Raw genomic sequence first — 20,607 nt, forward strand, 5'->3', positions numbered from 1 at the left:
GGGTAACACTGCACCTCGATTTCCATTTGAGACCAATGCAGTCGCTGCCAATCAAAGCAGCCCAGCTGACTGCATTGATTGGTTTTGGTTCGACTTGGACTGATGGAGGCATCTGAGCTGCAACTTGCTCTCTTCCCTCTTTCTTTCTCTCTTGCCTTTTCCCCCCTGAGATCTTTCTTTGTCTTGTTTTTTGCCTTCATTTGTCTCAGCTCCATCAACGCCTCCTGCTCCCTGCCCATGAGCTGACAGCCAATAAGAGAAGGCAGATTTTAAATAGGTTTCTGATCAGAACTCATCAGAGGAGAGTGACACGGGTCAATAGTAAGGCATCCATTCTGCACTGACAAAGCTGGGGATATGCCATTAACTCAATGACTAACTCTGCTGGCTGATATTTGCCTCCTGTTCCTTGGCTTTGCCATCCCCGCAGACGACTTGGGAAAGCTTTACAGGGAAATTGAATTGACCCGTAGCAACACAAGGCAGGATGAGGAACAACAACAATTTCCTGACAGAGGTTCCTACAGTAATGCCGGGGGTAAGTGGGAAATAATTTAAAAGAAAGCAGGGAAGTTAAATTGACTCTATGAATCAACAAAGAACATAAGTGATGACAATATTTTCCAAAAGTTTGCCAATTAAGCTTTCCATCGCTCGCTATCCATAGCTGCCATCAGCAGTAAGACTGTACTCACCAACATCAGATGTTGCAACATGAGCGGTCAGACAATATAGGTTTTAAACAAACTCCCGAGATCTATAGACTTTGTCTGTTTCCTTCCCGCTCGCCACCGCGAGGCAGAAATTTATGTTTAGGGCTGAGTTTGTGTTTTTCTTGTACATGGGCTTTTTGGTTTGTAGTTAGTGGTTATTCTTTGATCGTAATAAACCGTTTGTGGTTAACGGCTCCCTTTGTTTCTCGTGCTGTTATTCTGCCTCTTGGGTCCAATCCAAAAAATACTTACACACAAGGCAATGCACAAACGAAATGCTGCTCATAGCATCAAAATTTTAAATACGTTGTGAAAGGCGGTGAAAAATAATGTAAAATAAATCTAAAGTTGATGATTGACATGTGACATTTATTGTTGATTTTAAAAAAAATTTTAAAAAGTACATATTGTGTAGAATGTCATGTGACTTCCTGGTTTAACTTGGACCTTCCTGACTTGCTTTAGTTGTGCCTGCACTGAGGGATTATTACCTCAAAATAAAGTCATTTATCTAAACAGTTGGCTTGATTACAACTTGCCTGACAGCTGATGTTTCTTCTTGCCCCGTCAGACATTCCTGAAGTAACCTTGGCACAATCCCAGATGTTACGGAGCTCGATGACAACAACCCAAGTTATAACGAAGCAGAAATTATCCTCAAATCAAACCGAACAAACTGTGTGTGGGTGTCCACATCTGCATGCATTGTGTGAACGTGCATGCATCCATACGGACTGAGAAGAGGAGGATTAAGTTCCTCTTCTCTGTGAGCAAGGTGAGCAAGTGATGGATTACATCTGTGCTGTCTACAAAACCGCAACTCCCTGTTTTCACACCACTACTCATAAACTCACTACATCAAACTTTTTTTGTGGAGCCAGCAACTAATTTAAAACCTGACATCGTAGCTCACGGGGGGGGGGGTCTGTAAAACCTGCCAGCGAGTTCAGTAACATGCTGAACGCTGCTGAATTATATACGGGGATGTCACTGTTTAGCTGAGATTGGATGCACTTTTAAAAGGCTGCACACAAGTCGTCGAGTTCAGAGAGAGAGAATTAAGTAATAACCAACTGAAGACTACTGGATAAGGAGTAAAATTAACCACGCTGACAGTAAAACGACATTTCACTCTCACAACGAAGGTGACAGTTGTAAGAACAAAGGAAGAATGAATAGAAAAGCTTTACATGCATCTCAAATAATAAACCCAAAAAATAATGGTGCTTTTCCCTCTGGGGTCTTCACCCTTGAAATAAAGATAAGAGAAATAATAGAAATAAATGAGTCCAGAGTGGGAGAAAAAACAAAAATCTGGCCTGTAAAACAAATTCATCTTCTCCAAATGTCCAACTAACAATGAGAGGACGCAGATAACTGATTATTCTTTAACAGCTCATTAAGATACACACACACACGCTGGCCAACACCGGCGTATTACCACACTGCATCCCAAATTAGACGCCTTTTTTAAAGCCTTTGATGCTACAGTAGTAAGTTGTTTGCCTCGACAGTTGCAGCAGAGTTTTGATTGCTGTGGACTCTTTTACTTTCTTGTGCCAGACTTGTAAAGCAGAACTAAAGAACATCTTGAATGGCACAGTGTAAAGTTCAAGCGCCGCTTCAAGCATCAAAACAACTAATTATTCATTCAGGAAGCTAAAGGTTTGTGCAAGAAAGATAGATGAGAGCAGACGAATAAAAGCTCCCTGTCTAAAAAATAATCACAACTTTAAGGTCATCTTAAGAAAAACCACCAGAGAGAAAAAAATGAATTTTAAATTTTTTACGTCTTTGTCTTGAGTCTTATTTTAAGTCTTGCTTCTAGGTTGGTCACTGGCTTTGGAGAAATATGACAGAACGAAATCAGCTTGGTTTTCGAATCTTTGCGGGATTAGTATCTGATCTAATGATGCAGCAACCTATTGCAACAATACAACTACCTAAAAACACCTTCTGCAAGTGAAGGGGAGCTCGGTTCAGTGCTGGGATTTACATGAGATTAGAAAGCTCAGACGAGGGAGTCACTGAAAAACACCATGGCTACACATAAAGTTATGTGGCAACCATTTTACAAGAAAGTAATCCAGAAATATTTGTAAAACTAACACAGTAGGACTCATTAATTAAACAAAAAGAGCTGGATTGGAATCAAAATTTGTGAACACCACAGTCAAGTTCAGGTTTAATGAGCACAAAGTCACATCCTTTCTCTGTTTGTGGTCTGATACAGTGTTTGTTTCTGAATAAATTACCACCCATTATTTGTGCAATTTGTCCTTAAATGCATGGGAATAAAGGAGAGAGCCACACTTCACTGAATGCAAACAAGCTCCACTCCAGATGACAAAGAAATGTGACTGTGGGCTTGCCTGTGAGATGATGATGATGATGATGATGATGATGATGATGATGATGATGATGATGATGATGATGATGAAGAACAGCCCTTTAGGGCAGTTCTCTATTATAGCTGAGAACGCTTAATGGAAACACCTACATGAACTTTCTCCTCTTTCTCTGTGCCTCCTCCCTGCAGTGAAGTCAGAGCTCTGGCTCAGCTGCAGTCCAGCAGCCCTCAAGCTGGAATTCAATGACTTCAACACAGCAAATGCTTGCTGACGTGGGGGCTTGACCCCATGTCCCAACTCAGGCCCAGGGAGTCTTTACCACTTAGCCTCTTTGCTGCTCAAATGACCTGTGCAGTCCTGGTATATTACCATTCAGCTTTGATTGGTGTGTTCAAGCCTTCCCAAATGAAAACAATGAAATGTTTTAGCACAGAACTAAAGAAAACTGCTTTAAGGAAGTCTCGTCTTTTGTCTGAACTCTATACATCTTATACATCTCTATATATCTTACCATGAAAAGAGGTGTAAAATATCTTCAGTCTAGAGGAACAGGTTATAATGGACAGCTATGAAGAATATAACAATTATTACAGCAAAAAGCAACACTGTTGCTGCAAATAAGGCAAAAGAGGACTGTTGGCAGAGAACTGCTAATCTTGTGAATCTGAAAGTTAATATATTTATTTTACCACTCAGGAACTGCATTTAGGTCTGACCCTGTCCCCTAAAAAAGGATACTTGGAAATCACTTAAGTTTTAGGCCACAAAACAAAGTGAAATACATTTTATTAATTGAAAATGATCAGTGATAAATAATAAACTCATCAGTGTTTTAATTGGTGTTCTATTAGCTGCAATGCCAGCAGCATAAAACAGACCTGGAAGCAAATCAGGACCAAGTATAAAAACATAATCCAAAGCGGTCTATAGTTGCTGTGCCATCGTCATTCTCTCTTCATCCCATGCAATATTATACGGTTGCTGTGTCTGTCAATGTGTTTTAATATAGCCATATGCATTTTTCAGAACTTTCAAGGTTGGTTATTGTATTTATAGAACACACTTTGGGTTTTCTGCCTAACCCTACCCTTTGTCTCACGCTGAGAATTAATCACATTACATTTACTAATTAACCTACATAATGCGGCAGGTTACTCCTTCCAAAGCACACAAAGGCCTTTCCCTCATTTTCATTCCTATCTGGAGCCAAAAAACACATTTTTCAGTCTCCTAAATGTGTTCCCTTACACTGCTAATAGAGTGAAAAGAGGTAAAATCGTGTTTTGAGTGGAGTATCCCTTTTATTTTTGTAATACCATGACATGAAACCTTCACCGTAAAAAACAAAAAATGTACTGTGATATAAATTTTAGGTCAGCTACTCTATACACACACACACACACACACACACACACACACACACACACACACACACACACACACACACACACACAAAACGATTGGTGGAAGTTTCCAGGGTGAAATCCATCAAAAAGCTCTGCTTCCCACACTAATTCCAAGCAAAAAGTTTGGATATATGGTTATCTGTTTTCTTGCCAATAGCTGGATGAAAAGATCAATAACACTGTGATGTCTGTGCAGTAAATATGCTACCACCAGCAGCCAGCTAACTTAGCCTAGCACAAAGACTGGAAACAGAGCGGGAAACAGATAGCCAGTTTGTGCCAAAAGGCACCAAAATCTGCCTGAAGCTCACTAATTACCAGGATGCATCTCGTTTGTTCGGTTTGAATAAGTGTAATAATGAAAAATGAGTCATTCTTGGTCAGCACCAGCGAGTCCCCGGAAACTCTACCTGTTGTGAATAGACTGTTCTGGAATTTTTTTTAATTTTTTTCTACTGATGTTAATGTTGCGATGATGTGAATGACCATTTGTGACTCACAGCACATCAAAGCAACTTAAAAAGCTTAACAAGACTGAACAAGACAAGACTGCAGCCATACATGAACACACACCTGCACACTAATGTTTGAGTCTTAAACTATTAATAAGGAATACTTTCTGACATTTTTCCACACTTTAACTTGAAGTGCTACTTATATTGTCATTGCATAGAATTATTTCGGTGAGGCTATAAGTCTCCTGCTTTGCCATCCTTTTTTTCCCCATCAGCTCTTTATCGTGTGTGCATAAAGCGTCATTAGCGGCGCAGAGTCCCTCCAGTGCTCTGCAAAACGACTTACCCGTGTTTTCCTTCCTCTCTCAGCTGTATCATTTGAATACCGGCAGCAGTGCAGCATTTAATCACTCCGAACAACACGTCATCACTGTCAATAAGATGACATTCATCATTCGCTGTGTACTTTGTGGGAGACAGGGCTGCACTGATGCACTTCACTGTGGTACAATTAGACAGCCTCCTAAAACTCATCTGTTGATGTACCACCTACTGCAACAACAATCAATTTTCCTCAGCGTGTAACCCTCGGCAAACTCAGCTCTCTGTCTCAAGGCATCCTTTCTAACAAATCTGTTTACTTCAATGTGCGCTCTTTTCTTACTTTTTCCATTGTGATGATGTATACTGTAGTTGCACCACGAGACAATAGAAATCTGTCAGTTGTTAGAGATGTTTCTGTTCATACTGAGGTAGCTGTCCCTTCTCCGACATCTCTGATTGTACACTGGAAATCAGAAGGGGCCTATTTCACCATGAGATCAGTTTCTTTCCTGTTACATAATTTAGACATGGTTCACAAAGACAAAATCTTTATGGATTGGATTTCCATTTTTTTTTGCATTTATGTGATGAAGTACTTCGATCTAAACAACTACTTCAAACTCTACTTCAATGGATAAGCCGAATACCAGATGGGTAAACAGTTTCTTATTTGATATTCCAGAAAATATACTGTATCACGAGATCACTGGTCTCGAACTCCACTTGGCAAGATAATCTTAAAACCATTGCTACTAAGATAAACAACCTTGTTAAACACTTTAAAGGTGCCCTGTGGTGTTTCCTGTTTACGTTCAATGTTTCTCACCAAAACGCTTGAGGTCTTAAAATGCTGAACGTATTTTTATCCTCAGAAAACATCTGCAAAGCCCGCATTGTTTACATTCATACGTCGACTTGCTGGCATTGCACCACAGTACCTTCAACTAAAATATGGTTTGATGCCCATAAAAGCCCAGGAGCCTTGTACTTAAATGGCACCTAAAACACATTTGAAACACTTTTATTTTATTTATCTATTTCACAAGCTACAGCAGACATACCTAAACAAACGTGAAGACAGAAGACTAAATCTCTCTATTTTCTCCCACTGGGTTACAGGAAAATGGCTGCACTACAGTGCCAACAGTCTGCATATACATGCACCTACATACAGTAAATATGCACATGTACATATCCAGACATTTCATGCAACATTTTCTGCCTTCACAGCATGTTTTCTGGCTGCCCCTTGTCCTGAATAAATCATGTCCAACCATGAAATCTTGGAGAAAACATATGAGGCTTCTTCCAGTGAACGGTAGGCAGTTTTTCTGCCGCTGTCAGACCTGTAAGACAGCTTGTAAAATGTTACATTTGATATATAACAGGCTTATGTCAATCATATATCGACGACTGACGGGATGATCCACAAGTGTTTTTTCAAAACTCAGCGGTTCAAACTCATAATATCCCCAAATAACAGACGCTGCATTTTTCTTTGTCACTAACCACATAAAACCCATAACACGTATAAAACACAAGGTGTTTCTGACTTTAGAGCCACTGTGATGAAAAAAAGCTGCTGCACGGCTAACTCAAGCAGACGGCTTGTGGGGCGAGGTTTAAAGTGTGTGAAGAACACACTATGAGGGGACAGTCCAACCTCTTTCACCACTACGCCCATATTTCGCGTATTGTCTGTGACGACAGTAACTACGTGATGCTCGTTGTTATTTTTCTCTAAAACAGCACATTTCAAAACCTGGCTTTGTTGAGTCCACTGTGTGAAAAGACTTCAGCGTGAAAAGAGTGCGCGTGTAGGACAGAACTTTTCATTTCCCTTTCGCGGGTTATAAAATGAGCTGGGACTGTAATTTAGCTCTGAGTAGCTGAAGTCCACCCAACTGTGGTTATTGAGATGCACTCTGCGTCTTTGAGGCTCTGTGTCACTTTAGCTTTTGTCTCTGTACAGAGCTGCTATCACTGTGTGACTAAAGTGTGGCCTTGATGTAATTGTCTACTTTGGCTCCAGCGTGTTCACTAACCTCCAAAATTCATCGTTGTCGACCACAGAAAACAGCCTGAAGTCTTTGGCTGTATATTCACTGATGCATCTTGTTGTTTCTTCAGCTCTGGGACTGTTATGGAGAAGTGGGGATCCAAATGCTTCTGTCAGGCTCCCTTGTCCTGGCTGAAGCTTCTTCTCACGGTATGTTGTTGTGACTTGAGCTTTTCTGGGTGGCGGTGCGCCAAAAGTGTTTCCATGGCATAGCTGGCCATCGTCTGGCAGTATCTGCAAATTGTTTTGCGTTTCTCGGTTTCCTTTTCGCCTCTGTCGTTTCCATTTCTTGAAACGGAAAAACCGAAATGCTGCCACACATCAGCTCTAAAAGCTGACTTATCTTGAACTAAAATATGGAGAGAAATATACTGTAAGACACAACTCTCCCAACTCAAGCTCGCACACATATATGCACATAACCAATGTTGAAAATATCATATTTATACTACACCAGAGTACAGCACCTTCTACAAGATTCAGATCATTAATACAAGTATGCAAACACACAGTTGAGCACAGACCAAATAGTACATGCATACATGAACACATATTCAGATCTTTTATTTATACCCACATTAAAACAATAACTCACAGAAGACATGAGTTAATACGCGCTGCACACTCAATCTGCCTTTCACATTCACACACATACACACATAATTGAGGCGTGGAGTGGGTCTTATAGGGTTTGACTTACTCCAAATATGCTGTGCAGTATCTGCATGTGAGGGATAATTTATCTCCATAATCCTGAATCCTGGTCCCTGTAATCCTTTAATACAGTAAGATCTCAAGTACACAAGAAGCTACAAATTCCTTATAAATATTCAGAGTGAAAGGAAGACAGACAGAAAGAGTATAGGGCCTACAAAAACCCCTAGTGAGATGAAGCAGGCCTACATCTTTCTTCAACTCATAGGGGTTTATGGTATTTATAGTTTATCATGGTATGATATATTTATAGAACTTGTGCGAGATGGGAGGTAGCACTGAGATAGAAAGTTACCCAACTTTCCCTCATTAAATAGTCTGTTTCTCAATAGCAATGTGTCGCTGTGGACATAGCAAACAGAGTGACAGAAAGGCTGACTGACTTTCAGCAACAAAACAGATTCTCCAAGCCAAAGGAAAAATAGATTTGATGTAGAAGGCCAAGCGTCGTGTGTGTGAGACATTGATTAATGTGGGCACAGATTTGAAGCGTTGCTGAATTGACGATGCATCAGTGATCAGTGCAGCGGTGGAAAACGAGAGGGCTGAGGCAGAGAGGCGGTGTGTGGGTGAGTGACTGAGAAAGAAAAGCAAAGTGTTTAAGTGATTTAATGAATTTTGCTTTTTTCCTCTTGTGTTAATGCGGTAAGGACTTAGCCTTAATACATGGCATACACTTGACCAGGTGAACTACTGGGGCGCCCCGATGCAACACTGTCATCGCCTGCACGCAGTACAGGTGACCACAGAGCGGGAGACAGCAGAACAAAGACTTAAAGTCCAACTGATATCACATTTAGCTATCCATTTTTGTAGTCAAAGGTTGACACCAGCATCTAACACGATCAAAGTGATATTTGCAAATATGTTTACATGCTATTTAATGTGCTCCATCTGAGTAGCTAATTAGCAAGCTAGCCAGCAAACTGGGGCTAGTAGTGCACTTTTCCTCAGGTGAATGTGTGGTTGATCGCTCGTTCAGCAGATTTCATGTTCATGAGTTAGACAGGAAAGACACTTTAGCATGAAAAGCTAATTTAGGTTGTCTTTGTCTAAAGTCTGTGAATTTTGAGTTTTGAGGAAACTAAGAGTAAAATCATGAAGCCAAGAATATTTTAAAGGTAAGCTCTATTATTGTTCATGTACAGCAACAATAAAAAGGTAAAGATTTGCGGCACTTTATCTTCCTACGATATTTAATGTAACTCCTCTTCAAGCATTTCCGCACTTGCATCAGCCTCTGCAAATATTCACTCGTCTCTCATTCACTGTAACTGAAACCCATGCAACTGTTGAGTTGATGAATGAGTTTCCTGTTTCAGTGTGAGCTCCGGTTGGCTCTGGCAGACCTGCAGGTCAGAGTTCACTGTTGTTTTATTCTGACCTGCAAATAGAAACACGTGCATTCTGTGTTTAAAAATGGAGGATTCATTACTCAGTGTACTGTACAAAATGCAGAAATGCTCTGACGCTTTGCTCATTACCTTTGTCTGACTTGTGATATCACATCCTTTTTTTGGACCCCCCCCCCCCCACACACACACACACACACACACACACACACACACACACACAATGACTTGACTATGGTATCACCACAGCAACATCACTCAACAGCAGAATCAGCTTTGCCCCCGTGCACATGGCCTCCAATGTCCCACAATACCTCCCTGTTTAGCCCTGATGAACAGCTGTGGAGTCCCTTCATCTTCAGCCTCACTGACAGGAAATGAGTCGCTGGGAGACATTTAACCTTACGACCTCACTGACTCTCAATGGGTCATGAAGTAGCGCAGTCCATTATAGTGTTTATATTGCTCCTTACTACCTCGAGGATGAGGTCAGACCTGAGACCGACCTGCTGGACTTTTAAAAGGTTATGAAGCCGCATTAGAATGGAAGAAAAACTTCTGAGGAGTGAAGTTACTTGAAAGGTGAGTGTTCCATTAAAAGTTTTTAGATACCATCATATGAGTCCATTAATTAATGCCAATTAAAGATGAAGCTTTCGCTTGCCTCTCGGGTGATTTCTGCTGACAACAAAGTGTGAAGACTTTTGTTTTTACTTTGAGAAGAAAGACAGGGAGCTGTTGTAGGCAGAAAGTGTGACATTTCATGAGCTCCATACAAGCACTATAAGAAAAGAAAAGAAAAATGTATGGACGAGCACCAGCAGGTTGTAACCTTAGTCTTCAGGGATCATCAAAATTTTGATTTTGACCATTATAACACAAAGATGTTACCTTTTCACATATATTTCACCTGAGTGCCTGAACAGATGGGCAACAGTAGAGTTGCCGAACACCTAAAATCTGTTTATAGCTTATGAGCTTGTTGAACAACTGCAAAACAATCAGTTGAATGAACCTTAATGTCCTGAATTGCATTATGGGTTGCATTATGGGTTGTTCAAGTCTTAATGTTACTAGGTTTGCAAGTTATTCCTGTTTTATTGTGTGTCTTCTAGAGTTAGTCAGCCCCAAACGTGTTTAGGAACCACAGTTTAACAGGAGCATCTGACAGGTTGCACAGAGGAAGCACATTTCTGAGTGAAATGCATTTCCCAGTATCCTTCCTGCTGGAGTGGACTGGTACCCAAACCATGAGTCAAACAGCCAAGAACTACTGCAGTCATGAAATATCATGATGAGGAGGTGAAAAATGCTAACAGCCAGAGAAAAGAGAGTAAGTATGCCAGTATGTGACTGATAGGAAAAAAAGAAACAGTTGTAGTTGAAAACTTTCTTGGACAAGCTACGCTAATGTGGGATTTAAATTATGTTGCAGTGGAAGCGTCAGCATTTTATTTTACAAGAGCAAATCAGCTCGTCCTCACCAAAAACAACTGTGCAAGCAAATTATTATGACCTATATTTATGTTCAGTGTTAGGCAGTGACCTAGCTATGACAGGAGCAAAGGAGGAAGTCAGGCCATGTAGCGTGAAGAGCAAGAAAATCTGCATATGGAGGAAGGTGGTGTGGTTAGATGGGCCAAACAACCACATGGCTTTCACCCAGGAGACCGCTGTTTGTGTGCATTGTGAAACCAAAAGGCAACGTTGGTTGTCTGTGAGGATTCTCATTCATCCAGGTCATGTTACTTCTAAGTGCTTTACAAAGAAAACACGACTTTCTCGAGGTTCTTGAAGACATTTCACCTCTTATCCAAAAGGCTTCTTCAGCTCTAATTGACTGGTTGGGAGTCCCAGGCATTTATCCTCTTTCACGGTCATTCACACCTTGCAGTCCTGAGATCCCTACTCAGGCAGCTTAACATCCATTCACACCACAACTCATGTGACCCTAACATCTCACATCATGGCCAGGTGGGTCAACGACTCACATGTGACTTCAACGACTACCCAGATGTGAATGCGCTGCAAGAGGATAAATGCTTGGGACTCTCCACCAGTCAGAACTGAAGAAGCAATGGGACTATGCAGTTGTTTAGGTATGAGACTACGTTGGAGTGTTGGAAAACGGGGGTCATCTCATGGCCAAGGTCGTCTCATATTCGGGCAAAATATGGAACAAAGTTTCTGCTTTTGTGTAGAACTGGTGAGAAGATGTAAGGTTGTTAGTATCATGATGTGACTGGTAAGAGCTCAGAATGCTGATACAAGTCAAATGCAAAGGCCGCAAAATGATTTTCTGCCTAATAAACAGCTTTGAGTACGCAGAGAGCAAAGCCTCGACTCAGCGACATATAAGCCAACAAACAACTATCACACAGATGTAAATGCCTCACATCAAGCATTCCTCTCTGTCTTATGTTGCTCTTCACTGAGGAGATTTCGCTCAACCGCATCTCATCAGAACATCCATGGGCGTGGGGAAAGATGCTATCATTATTCAAAGCAGTTGTAGCAGCTTCCCAATTTGTATCACCAGCTTATTCAGAGAAAGATGGTTTATTCAAAGTATTACACTGGGATGATGTGGGATCCAAGGAGTGAAATCTTAAGTGTATTTGACTGAGAAACTCCTGAAACCACTCCAATGGCGTAACCTGAGCGTAAACACAATTCACAGAAGAAATGAAGGATTTAGTCTCATTTGCGCAAACAGATAAGATCAAAGAGGGAGAACATAGAGGGATAAAAGAGAGGGAAATTGGGGGTGACATGTAGCCTGAATGACACATTTAATCGAACGGAAAATTGAGGCTGGATTGCCAGGCGCTAAAAGAGTGAGGATTAATCCAAGCCAAGAAATCATTCGTCTACGCTGATGCATTTCCCTCACCTTTCATCTCATCGCTTTAAACTGAACATGACCTCTCTCGCTCTCCTCCTTTTTCATGCATGTGTGCAGTCCGGATTTACAGCTTGAACTTTCTAATTGTGTGAAATCCTCCAAGTGGAGCTCAGTTTTAAAACAACATTAGCAACCATAATTTCATATCTGGCCAATTAACAAAAGCAAATGTAATCTAAAAGTGGTCCGGAATTACTTTATTAGACTTGGCAAATGATTTTGGGCCATCCACTGTTTGAATTAAGATAGGTATGTATTCATTTGGATTAGTCATTTGTTTTAATGAGTATAAAGAATTAAATTCATTAGTGTAACAAAATGAATGGTGAAGTTGTGGATCGTTTTATTGAGAGAGCGAACTGAAGCTGCAAAACCTTGCAGTAAACCACAGAAGCACTGCAAGTAGCTTTTCAGAGAACCAAGCTGCCGTCAGGTCAACCAGCACGACCAGTGTTGTGAGCAGATCATTCACCGGCCCTGTGAGTACTGTTTTGGTGACCATGACCTCCCCTTAAAAAGAGAGCAAGCCAGCATGCTCAACGAGACTATTTGGTGCCGACTCACAATAAATACAGCTTAGAGAGAAAAAATCCCAACTCACACCGTTATCGACAACCTTCGATTTCCACAACAGTAGAAACATGCATTTAAGCCCCTGAGCCTCATCACTACACCACAGTGAGCACCCCATGATCAGCTATCTAACACACAGGGATCGGAAGAAAAACACAATTATCTTCTCACGGAAAAACAACCCTAAAAAGAAAGAGTCTAAAATCTCCATGGATGCATTCCTGACCAGTTATTTCACAATTGTTACCTAGTAAAAGGCAGAAATCTGACATTGATGTGTCTTACTAATGTAAATCCCTCAACTCTATTCCTAATTTCACTTTTTTAAAAAAAATCTAGTATGAGTTCAATGAAGTTAACATTCAACACAACCGTTGTTTGAAGCATTCCTGCCTGTTTTCATTGTTTACAGTAAAAGTTGATTGTACTACAGCCTCTAGAACTTGACAGTTTGGGTAGCAGCAGACTCGCCTTTGTGCTTCCATTATTGATTTTGTACACTGCCTATCAGGCAAAACTGCATTTTAGGACATTATGTGGATTGTGTAGAGTTCATAACTCTTTTTTGTTTTCTCCACATTTCACGTTTCACTTTGGATTGCCAGGAGCGTGTTTTGCGTTGTCGTCTTTAACTGTACTGAGCAGTGAAAATTGATAGTAAGTGATCACTTTCTTGTTGCATCTGGAAACAACTTTCAGATGCGTGGGAGCATGAAATCTGGCTGAATCCTGTTTCAAGCACTCACCTCATTTAAAAATCTGGATATTATTCTGTGAAAATAAGAAAAAAAAAATCGAGAACAATGAGCCTTATGTGACTGAATGGATTTACATTCACACAATCGTTTTCTTTTTATACCTCAAATTATCTGGCCCAGTTGATATAATTAGCACTATTTGTGCATATATTGTAGACTATTTCCAGTCGAAATATGCTGAACAGATTTGTGACAAAGCTTCTGTAACAAGTAGGCGTCAGACGGAATGCAGTACATAAGCTCTTACATCTCTTTATGAAGGGACACCAAAGAAGGAGTGTAACTAAGTACATTTACTCAAGTAATGTCTTCAAGTACATATTTGAGAGTTTCCATTTCAGGCAACTTTATACTTCTACTCCACTATGTCTAAGAAGCAAATATTGTACTTTTTACCCCACTACATTTGCCTGACAGCTTTATTACTCGGTACATTTCAGATAAAAACCATGTATCTCCCAGTTTGGTGGGTTGTAATATACTGAAGGATTTTTCTGAACTCCTGACAAGTTGACTGTTTGGAGATGCATGGTTCTCACAGGACAGCGACACTACAAATATATGGAAACTTACAGAGTATGATGCATTGCTGTCGATTAACCTACCCAAAGTAGTTCAAATTAGCTCAACCTTGAACATAAAAAGTAGCATACACATTTACGCTGCAGTGATACTGATCCAAAAACTACTGTAATATATAGTAATGAAACGCTGACAGAGACCATTTTACTGCATAATGAGTACTTTTACTTTGATACTTTTTGCTCATTACACTGACATACTTTTACTAACTTAAATACAGGACTTGTAGTGGAGTATCCTCTGAATGTGGTATAAGTACTTTTATTTAAATGATCTGAATACTTCCTTTACCACTTTCACCGCCACTTTTACCATTTTTTTTTTCATTTTTAGCAGGGGTCCGCTACAAAATAGTTCAACAAGCCTTTGAATTGAATGCCTGCATATACATTATTACCTCTTCATATATTACAAGAGATTTCGTCATCTTAAAAAGCTTTTACAGTTCAAACCCAAACAGGAAATGAACTGCTGTTTTGGCCGACAAGGACACAAGAAGGCATGTAAATGTGAAGAGTTTGGCTTTGTTCCACTCTTGTATTTCACGAGGAGACTTTACTTTCAGTTAGGATGTGGTATAATTTAACTATTGCACATTGTAGAATGAACAGGAACAGTGAACAGGAAACACAGACAACAGCGAAGAGGAATGGCACACAATAAAAGTCATCAGTTACAGTCGAGCAAGCAGATGGCACATGTGCCATCCAGCTGAAACACTCAATCACTTGTCTTCAGGAAGCATTTTTGCTTTTCTGCAGATACAATGTGCATAAAATGGCACACAAGTCTAACTTGTTGGAAGGATTCTGATGGATGTGCTTATTCTGACATGCAGTTTCCATTCAGTTTGAGGTGTGAGTGTCACTTCCCAGATACTTGGGAGGAAAATCTGTCCTAATTTGCATGTTTGTGTGTGTGTGAGTGTGACAACGGGGATTAAGATGTGACTGTAAGTGAATCAGCTAATCCGTGGTTTAGGAACAGCTGGTTGTACAGAAAGCCGAAGCTCAACTCCTGTCTGTTCCTGGAGGCAGCAAGGAGGGAGGCGGAGAGGCAGAGATGTTAAGAGAATACAAAGAGGAAATGACACAGAGGGAGAGAGTAGGAAACATAGAGAGGGAAGAGCATGAAGAAACAGATAATGCTCAGGGGGAAAGTAATGCAGAAAGTGGAAAACAGACAGAAAAAGAAGAGAAGAGAGAAGTCGGAGAATGCGAATGACAGGAGTTAAGTGGAAAGATAAAAGGCGACACTGTGGCTCCACGCGGGCAAGAAACAAGGTTACTGAGAGTAATCAGGTTAAAGCAGGACATCGTGGAACACATTTCCATGTACTGGAATAAGGTAGAGCCTCATTTATCAAACATATGGAAGCGCGCTTTTATGTGTAAAATGTGCCTGCTCACATTTCCAGAGCAAACCTGACAGGTCCTCCTCCAAAGCAGAATTTCATGCACGAAACACAGAATTGAACAAGCAAAAATGCAAATACTGCTAATATACCAAGTCAAAAAAATCAAAAAATCGAAATCATTAAAGGAACACCCACACGTTGTTTGGAGTGACGCAAACAATGATTTGAAAAATGTTTTTGTTTGTTTTGGAGACCGCAGGAACCCCTTTGCTGAGACTGCTGATCTCTGGCGAGTCAGAGGATTTTGTTTACCGTGGGAAAAATATGCTTCATGTGGTGCATCGTCAACAAGATGCACCACATGAAGCAAATTCAAGTCCTATCAGCTCTGCATTTTTAAGGCATGCGTACATGTCATTTAGAAATTTGGCAGCCTTAAATTATTGTTGACGGCTTTGCGGTGCACAGTAATTTAACACGTGCATCATTGCAGAGCAAAATTCAACTTAAGTAAGTAAGACTTAAGTAAGGCTCTATGAAATATATTCACACTTTTTTCCATTTTTTTCCCCAAAATCCAGATTTTCCAATTAAAATTTTCTGAATTCTGCATTTTACCGTTTTTTGGGTTTTTTTTATGTACAAAAGAAAGACACTCATAAAACCTTGTGCATACTGTATGTGCACAAACATTCATCCATTAAAGTCGCAATCAGTCATCCAACATCATGTCATAAATCATCTCCAAATAAGAGCATGGATGAAAGGATCAGGATTTCTGTGACTGAACGAAGGAGCGAGGGATGATAAAAGCATAGAGATGGATGCGAAGGAGGAAGAGGACTTAAAAAATGTCAGCCACAGATTAAAGATAAACAGACTGATGGAGCCAATTAGAACATTCCCTGTAACTGGATCTTAATTTAAGAAGCATAAGTTTCAGTGGCTCCACTGAGGGAAAAAGCCCCCAAACCTTCTTTGAAGTTCCTCTCTCTGTGGGCGGTAATGTGGCATGGCACCAAGCCAAAGCCCACAAACACAAGGATTGAATAAAGCTCACCCAGTGTCCCCTGATAGTGAGGATAAGGGAGAAGGATGTAAAGCACACAAACATGCAAACATACCCACACCTGACACATTTTAACTATCACAGCCTCCATCTTCAATTTGTTCCTTTACAGTCTCTGTGTGTTCAACTGTGTGTGCATTTCACAGGGCGTCTCTGGGGACACTTCAGACTGTAAATGTCACTTGCATGCATTTCAAAATTAATGTTCTGCAGAACCTGAGCAAAAATTTTTAAACTTTAAAACTATTTTTATGTACACAAATGTGCCCATCATTATTGTCTAAGAAGGATTATGTTCACTCCAGTCACAGTTTAGAGGTTTGAAGAGGATTTTTTTTCCTCCTATTTTATCGCATAATCTTTGAGCAATCTCAAAATACATCACGACGAAAGGTAATTTACCATTAAATAACTGTTTTCCTGACAAACCTTCAATCAATCGGGTAATCAATACTGCATGTAGATCAGTTTTAATCTCTGTGACCTTTAAGAATATGGCAAACATCAATCAAACCCACTTTACAGAAACAGCATACATCATAACATGGTATTATATTATTATAAAAATGTATGTATATGGGGAACACACGCAGAAAAAGCACGTATTGCATTGTCCATGTACTCTGATGAAAGCCATGAAATACCTGCCAGGTGTTACTATAGTGATCCTTACAAAGAAGCAATGTCTCCCTAGTGCACGAGCAAAAATTCACACGCATACAAGCATGTTCATCTCTGTATGTGTGACTCTATTTCGGAACCAAAACCCAAGAAGAGCACGGCCCTGTTCTCAACTCCAACCCGACTGCAAGAATAAGCCTAGCGCAGACTGCAATTCACACCATCACAGACTGCAATTCTCATAATCATGAGCACCTCTCGAAATTTAGCCGACTGTTAGTGGCTCATTACATTCACTTGATAGGAAGTTGAGTATCAACACTGGACTAAAAGAAAGTGGGCCTAATTGCTAGTGATAGTTGGATGGAGACGTAGTTTATCTCTACCACCCACTCAATCTCTCTTGGTCTTCCTCCCCCTCCTGTCTAATTCTCTTCATCTCACTCGGACCTTCAGAGAGAAGGGAACAGGAGCGGGATGGAAGTCCACAGATGATAAACAATCGCCGTCCATTCCCCTTTCCTTTTTTTCCCACCATCCGCTCCACTGTGACAAATGCTAATGAGAGACAAGCGATGAGGTCACCAGCGTGGCAGTGACGCACACACACACAATCATGCATGCGCACACTTTACAGCAACTCACGAGAAGAAACTGACATGCACACAGACATAAACAAAACCACATTCATTACGATTCTGCCAATTCCTGCAAGCAATTTCAGAGTAGCTTTGTTGTTGCTTTTGGGTTTTCTTGATCGTGCTATTAAAGCTGTCTATTGGCAGTTCAGCTGGCAGAGCTATGGATTATTTTAGGCTTCAGTGTGCGAGCCAGCGCAACACCAGAAACCACCGTAATTACAAGACCTGGTTGGTCCTTTGAATAGCAATGGCAACCAAAACCTTGATCTGGTCGAGGACAAGACAGAGAGGCGGGGCCTCTGGGGTTAAAATAGAACTGTCCACATGGAGCTGATTTGAGGTTTTCTATATGGGGAGCCCTGGAGTGGGTCTGCTCAAGTAATGGAGTCAGCTCAAGCCAATGGAAAATGAGCAGATCGCGTGCAGCTCTGTTGTGGGTAACTGCACTCACTTGACCACAGTATTAAAGCCATCACTACTGTAAAATCAAACAAACATAGCCCGGGTAGAACTGTACCACGTTGTGACTACAAATGGAAGTTTTAGATATCCACACGTCTCTTTTGACATGAAAAGCATATTAAGTGATTAAGACGCAGCCTACAGTTCTTGAGTCACAGCAGCATTGTTCCACAGATCAGCTCAATCATTGTGCTGTTACATAAAGCAACACAGCAGAGAGAGAATGAATTAGCGTCATTGCATATTATTCTGAAATGCACATCCAATGCATGCACAAATATCTCCACAGCGCCAGGCTCTGGTTTCACAGAGTGGCGCCTGCACACGAACCGACTGGTCCATCTCACTGTCAACATATCACAAGCGCTGCTCCTTGTGGGCAAAATGAGCTATCATGATTGCTTGTAACTTCTCCTTATGTGTTATTATGGCAATCCAATCCCCACGCAGCATCAAAGTTAGACTGTGTGCCCTTCTACTTAAAGGTAGAAGAGGCTGTAAAGAACTCAGTGAATAACTGCCTCTGTTACTTTCCAGTAGCTGACCCTTGACCCCAATGAGGTCAGAAAGGTGACATGATTTGAGTAAAAGGTACTTTTGTTTGAATGTTTGCTGTTTAATTTGATTAATTTTCATCTATTTTATCTAATGTTATGCAGCTTGTAGATGTCACTGAGTAGTTGGATTACTGATTTCTAGAAAGCTATCATATAAAGTTTTCACCGTTTGAAGCTAATGATAGACTTTGAGAGGCTGATATATGGAAGCAGTACAAAAATGCAGTTTTTGGCCTGGACTGAAAGGGAAAAAAAGACTAATTTCAAAGAGAAGAAGTTATCCACCCCGGCTAACTCAGAGCTACGATCCATGTTTAATTTGCCCAAGGAAACTATCCTGAGCCTGGCAGACGAGTTAGCTGAAGTACAGAGCGCCGCCACATTAAAAAGCCTCAGATTCTGTAGATTATGTGAATTGTTTCAATGAATTTTCTGACTGAAATGTCGCTGTAGTTGTTCAATTCTACCAGAAGGCAAAACACGAACATGAATGAAGCTGAGCTGTTTGATGTGGCTGCGCAGCCAGCCATGTTTTTCAGTTTGGAAAAAAGATTTGATTTTCCCAGAATATGCAATGGATGTCTTTAGATGTCTATATGAAGTCTGATCATTAGTTAGATCGAAGCTGTAGTTCGTCTTTGCGAAACTGGCCCCAGTTCAGTCACATTCAGAAGTACCACAGTAACAAACAGGGATTTACCAATTTAGTCAAAGAGAATAATAAAATAATAATAATAATAATAAAATTCTACTCTTTTCTGAGCACTTCTTTGCATTTCTTATTATGAGCACTGTCTGTCCTTGAGCTGAAAACACAGGGTGACCCTTTGTTTCTTGTCTGAAGGTGTTTAACAGCCAGTAAATGTGACCTCTACTCGAGCAAGCTTCAGTCTTCAGTGTAACAGAAGGGATCATGTGATGCGCATAACAATGAAATTCTGTTTCTAATCAGACATTGGAAGGAAAGCGTAACATCTGAATAGGTTAGAAAATACAACAATGGTGCCTCTGAAGAGACATTGTTTATCTTCTTGTGGGAATGTAAGAGAAAGTTACTCATTTGCTAACAGCTGTATCAACTAAATGTCAGGTGTTCATCTCTGAGGGGGACAAAATGTTCTGTGACGCACAAGGCTGTATGTAGAGATACTGCAAAATTCATCACAGTGCTTCTCTTTGCGGGCAGAGTCCATTTGCAAATGAGTAATCTCGCACTAAACTGCTGGAGGAGCTGCTTTGCTGAGTCCATTTCCAACGCTTCCACAACACCTTCTGCTGAAATGGTTCCTTGTCTACATGATCAACTTTATGTCATGAATTCAGCCAAATTTATCAGGTGTTGTCATTGACTAACACATCAAGCTGAAGCGTTGCAGCTGCCACACATCAGTCCCACATCGCCATGCTACGGCGCCAGCCAATGAAGTGTCAGGACCCTTAAGATCTCTGTTGAAATGACCTCTGAGGATGTTATAAAGTCTGACAATCTCCTCAGAAACGTGCGACTCCCTGGAGAACTTTTACACTGAGCAAAGCCGCGATGACAGATCGGATAGGAGCGGACTGAAGGGCTGGTTTCCACAGTATCTCCCTCTTCCTGGGAAGCAGAGAATGTGCTATATACTACACGCTGAACTGTCTCGTGTGCTCTCTGTCAATCATCATCATCACACAATGATATATTCTCTCCCACTGTGCAGTCATCTCC

At 40.7% G+C, this 20,607-nt stretch overlaps 1 protein-coding gene across 1 annotated transcript in view; it reads right to left on the bottom strand.

Annotated features, from left to right (window-relative positions):
* LOC139348563 (matrix metalloproteinase-17-like) overlaps positions 1-20,607 on the bottom strand; it is a 65,515-nt gene that overhangs the window by 40,263 nt on the left and 4,645 nt on the right. The window lies entirely within an intron of this gene.

The sequence above is a fragment of the Chaetodon trifascialis genome, chromosome 20, assembly GCF_039877785.1.
Source record: "Chaetodon trifascialis isolate fChaTrf1 chromosome 20, fChaTrf1.hap1, whole genome shotgun sequence".
NCBI lineage: Eukaryota > Metazoa > Chordata > Actinopteri > Chaetodontiformes > Chaetodontidae > Chaetodon > Chaetodon trifascialis.